Raw genomic sequence first — 5,805 nt, 5'->3', positions numbered from 1 at the left:
GCATGGAACTAGCTATGTGGTTTTGAACAGTGCTGGAACAGACTGAAGAAAGAAGTATTGACAGCCTCTGAACCCATTAATTCTCAGGTTGGTCCCTACTGACAGGACACATACTGTGGCCAGAAGGGATGAGTATAGCAAACTCTTGACCCAGGAAACTCCTCTTGGACCTGCCTAGGAAGCCGAAAAAGGTGGTATCAGTCCCTATCAGTCCCCACCTATACAGCATTTATAGGAAAGTTTATTTCCCAGAAGACAGGGTTGTATCTGAGAGTACGATATTAACTTAGAATCACATTGTGATTTAGTTAAAAAGCTTGTGCAACATGCAATTAATATGGAAAAGTCTAGAACCTGTGTCACTTATAGAGACAAAGTGGAGTTATTATTAGGGACATATGAAAAAAACCCCCAAGAACTCTAGCCTTTTTACTGGGCTCATTAGAGAGTGGCTCCATCTGATGAAAGATTGTTTTAGACACTGACATCGCATCTCTGCTAATTGTGTGTGCAGTTGACAGAGAAATTGGCAGAATAGTAAATATAGAAAAGTTACCTGTGCTATGAAAGCTGAATGGCTTAATTAGGTTGTCATGATGAGCAGAAGATATTTTAATAAAACAAAACTGAAAATAATACACATGGAACAAAATGGCAAGTCCTGGTTTGAGGATTGGAGCTGATGTTGGCAAGCAGGGTGTATGTAGTAATCTGTGGTAATTGCCTCGAGGTGAATGCTCAGAGGAACTCCATGGACAAGAAATCAAATGTCCTGCAGGCATCTGCAGCTATCTTAGATCTTGGAGGTACAGAACAGGGCAGAGAAGTGGCTGTGCCCATACATGTAATGCTATGCTAGTTCCAAACAAGATATTTGCACTTCAGAGAGAAATCAGAAATCTGAGAAGATAAAAATGCAGTAAAATGGAGTAAAAACTACAAGGCAAGTCTCATTATATGCAAGAAATGAAACTTAAAATTTAGAAGAGAGGATTACTATGGATAGATACTTAAACATTGGGCAGCTATTTGGTGGTGCAAGCTTTTTGACCTTTTCATAAAGGCATAATAAGATCTAATCACTGGGAAGTGGGGTTTGAGAACTGGAACTTCAGAATAGGATGTAGCTAAAATCATTAACTCCTTGTATCATCTTTCTACTGGATGCTCCATCATGGTTTTAAGCCTCAAGAAATTATGAGAAATTTATGTCCAGCCACAGTTTCCAATTTGACTTTAATTTATGGAAGAAAATCTGCATGTTCTAACCAAACAAAGATGAAGAAGACAACAAAACTAGCTAAGAACTGCCATTGTATTATTTTCAATGCCTTGGTTCTCATCCAGATTTTTATGTTAATGATCATACCAAGTAGTTAATGCAAAGGATCACAAGGCTACAAGAATCAAAGCATTTCTCTTCAAATCATAAAACCCCCTAAATGTAAATATTAATGAAGCCTATGATATTATTCTTTTGCAAGTCCATTCCTTGTCCCAACTAAAATACTTATTTAATGAAGAGAAATATCTACCCACATTAACATTTGGATGTATTTAGGCTTTCTTTATGCTAGAGCATATTTCACACCTCAAATGGATCCATCAACTGTTGACTTCAGAATGCCAGGCTTATTAAGTCCACTGTTTTTTTGGTTTTGTTTTAGTTTTTTTTTTACCAGCCTATAAAATCTGTTTGTCTTTTAAATTTTAAGGAAATATAGAGAGTTTCATAAACACCATATGCACTACTGAAGACAAAAATTTCCTCTTTGTTAGGAGTCTTTGTTCCCTTTGTTTCATGCTGTTGAAATAGATCTTGGGTTCAAAATTCTTAAAAAAAAAAAGAAACAAAAAAACCAAACCAACCAAAACTCTCCCTTGAAATATATTAAGGATGGATTAACCTTTGTAATACGACTATTTTTTTGGAGGTGTAGATGAATTTCTTTACACAGTATGACTCAGCTAGTAGTCTGTTTGCCCTTTTAGCAGAGCATTCCTTGCAAAAAAGGCTGAGCTGACAGGGAAGATATTAGTTAATATCTTAACAAGTATGCCACAGTTTTCATCTTCTTTTTTAGTATCTGCATGCACCAAATCAAAATGTTTGAAGCCAATGTGATATTTCATTCACTGTTGGGAGCTAAGCTGCTGAAGGAAGTAGATTTAGCAACAATAATATAGAGAATAAGCTGTGTTGGTGATGCCAGCAGGTGGGTTAACTTCCCATTCATCACCCAGCTCCCTTGTGTCCCCACTACATCTACTTCTGATGGGAGATGTAAGATCCACATAGGCCTAAAGTAGCTGGTTCTGAAATTGAACACTTGCAGTAAGAGTTGGATGCTGTTTGACTCTTTCCCTAGGAAAATACTAATTTAAATTATTCGGGTATTAACCTGACTTCTAAGATGAAAATTATTTGAGTCAGCACCATGACAACTGTTAAATAACTGTGCATGGGGAGAAAAATACAAAAGATAATTTTTCACATAAAAGTTCTCATATGTGAGTGTTTTGTGTGCTCTTATTGTGGTTTGATGGCCTGTGCTTTTGTAAATCGTTTGACATAGTAGAATACATAAAAATCTGTCCCTGAAAGTTGTAAATCATTAATTTAGCTTGGTAAGGAGGATTAAAGAGAAACTAAATACCTGTGCGTGCACATGTGCACACCCTTATGTGCGTGTTTGATTGTAAGGGACTGGTGTGTCAATATTTCTGATAGAAGAGGTATTTATCTAACGACCCACAATCACACAAATCTCTACTTTAAGTAGGACTGTGACCATAAGATAAGGCATGTAAAAAGCTTTCTTGCTGTCTGGCACTATCAGGGCAGAAACATGACATTTTTATAGTGAATTACTCCAGCAAACCCATTCTTAGCAAAACACAGTGTTGAAAAGCTAAAGCCAGAAGAATTAAGAATGAAAATAAGAGGTGTAGTTTATACAGTGAGGTTAATTAACCACTGAAACTACTTAATAAATTATAGCTGATTCTTTAGAACTTCAATATTTAATCACGACACACAGTATTCTCTACAATATATCCCATTTTAGCTCAGGGCTATGAGTTTATGTTAAGGATCTGTGGGGAGAGACTTGTCTCTCAATGGGATGATATTTTGGGCTTAAAATGTCCAAAATAATTCTTTCAAATAATATTGACAAAAGTACAGACTGTGGCCACACTGCAATTAGTGCAGCTCCCCAGTCCAGCTTGATGGAACCTCATCTCACATCCTGGTTTGTGACACTGGGCTGAACTCCTAGAAAGGGAGTCTCATACTGTCTCATACTGTGATGTAAAAAAGCAACCCAACCAAAACTTCAGATGTTCCAGTTTACACCTATTTTGAGAGGAAGTCCTGTATTATCTTATCAAACACAGGCACTGATAAGGAAGCAACTTGCTGGCGCTGAGTGAGAGGGAGGACTTGAGGACCTCCAGAGGTCCCTTCCAACCAACCCTTATATGCATCTGTCAGCTTGCTTGCTCAGTATTACTTAAAATATGCACATTCTTAGGCCAGCCACTAAATCAGTACAGTCACTGAAGTGGTTTGTTTTTTTTTTTTTTTTGCTTCTAATCTCCACGAACAGAAGTTGGGTTTACATAATTAGTAATTACATGACATTCCCAAGTAAGATAATTCAGATTTTGGTGACAAAAGGATGGTAGTTTTCTCCACAGTTATCTGGAGCTTCCTCATCCAGTCTTGGAAAATTTCAGATGTACCTTAATTGAATGGTAGATTCAGGCTTTTACTGACTCTGGAAATGGAAATAATTTTTTTTTAAAAAGTCTAATGATGGGCATTAAAATAATAAAAAAGTTAATTTTGAAGTGCCATACTTGACATTGTTTTTAAGTTTTTCTTTTTAAAGTTATTTTTAATGTTTTGTTGAAAACAAGAATTAACTTTTACTGCCTATAAATAGTTATGAAAATAATTCAAATTAAATTTTACAGTCCAAATAGCTGGCACAGCTTAATACTTTCAGCATCTGCATTTCCATTTCTGCTTTTGCTTTGTGTATCCTTATATTCGCAGAGCAGAAGAACAGCAATGCAATGTAGTCAGTCTTTGAAAGTCAGATCTTCCAAGAAGCACAATCAAATTCATATTTTTGCATCATCCTTCTTTAAACGACCCCTAGTTTTAGAATGGATTAAGTAGGAAATCAAAGGTAAAACAAGACCAATTCTTGCATGAGGAAACACACAGGGTATTACGTTAATTCCATACTAAAATAAAAGCCACGAATAATTTGCAAGAATTAAATTCAAATAGTAGGACTTTTCAGTAATTGCAAAAAAATAGTTTCTTTTTTATGTATGTGTGTATTTAAAACTCTTCCATAAGATAACTAAAGGTGCCTGGGAAAATAAGTCATGTGAGGATTTCAGTACTGGCTGCTGCAGAGACCAGAGGAGGTTTGGACAATGCTTTGGAAAAGTGAAGCCTTGTGGAAAATATTACAGTGTTGTGGAAGAAGGAATAGTTTATTAAACATAAGGACTGCAAAAATGAAATGATGTGTGGTCTGACAAATGTTTTCTTTTTAAGGTTATGCATCCTGCTCATCCAAAAATATGCTAGAAGAACCCAGAGCTAGTTGAGGACCAGCAGCTGTCCATGCCTGCTGAGCACAACAATCAGAAGGAGTTAATGCAGATCTATCTACCCTGAGCCCTTCTCTGATGCAGATTACAGCCTTTTTTTTTTTTTTTCCTACAAGTAGAATAACAATAATAAACCATTTCCAGAGAATTAATGAGTAACTTCTAGGATTTATTTTAGAAAGAATTACCAGTGTTTGCGGCTCAGTAAGAAAACTGAAATTATGTTCTTAAATTACATGTAGTCACAACACAAATCCTTTGTGCTACTGCCTTGTTTCAGGATGATAATGTGTTCCCTAAAGCATGCATATATGCTGCTGTTGCCCGCTGACCTCAGGCATGTAAAGACTAAAGACCCTCTAAAATAAAACCAGAAACTGGGGCCACTCTAAGGGCTTGTCCCCTGCATTGCACGTCTGAACTATGAGCCCACAGAAAGAATCAAATCCACGGTGATACCCCCATAGAGTTAGCACCCAGCCATTTTGTGGGGCTGGGAGCTGATAGCATCACAGCAGAAGAGCAGGAGGCATTCTCTATTCTTGTAGCTCTTCATGAATCAACTGGTGTCAGCAGAGTCCTTTGCAAAAGCTGCTCTTATTTAGATACGAGTTGCTATGAATATGTGTTGAGCTGTTAAGTTGAAACCTCTCACTTAAAGCGATTCTCAATTTATAATTGGATGAACTTCCCCCTAAAATTCCAGAAAAAAAAAAAAAAAAAAAAAAAAAAGATATGGTCCTTGCTTTGAATAAACTTGTCAAAAATAGATTTAGACGACTTCAAAAGTCTTTGTTGCAAGTTTGTGTAGATCTTTGTGGTGATTATACTACAGCAGATGGTGTGATGGTGCAGCTGAAGTTTGGACACTTCATTAAATGAATTGGAACAGAAAGGAGTGATGCACTTCCAGAGCCTAAATTCAGGAGCTAGAGCTCCTTGAGGTATCTCACCAGCACCAGAAAGCAGTTGGTTCCTTATTTCTTGACCCCTCAAGCAGAACTGGCTGCTATAGGAGTTTGAGATAAGAATCTGATAAAAAATGAATGAGGGCAGAAGGGGATTCTGAAGTGGAAGAACTGCTCTTCAGAGCCTAAAGGGGAACCCTAAATAATTGACACAAATGGCTAGTGTGTCTGAAGACAGCAGGTGCTGAGTGGGCTAGATATA

Source organism: Heliangelus exortis, chromosome 1 (assembly GCF_036169615.1).
Source record: "Heliangelus exortis chromosome 1, bHelExo1.hap1, whole genome shotgun sequence".
In the NCBI taxonomy this organism is placed as follows: domain Eukaryota; kingdom Metazoa; phylum Chordata; class Aves; order Apodiformes; family Trochilidae; genus Heliangelus; species Heliangelus exortis.
The sequence above is the reverse complement of the archived record's forward strand: the minus strand, read 5'-3'. Positions refer to the sequence as shown.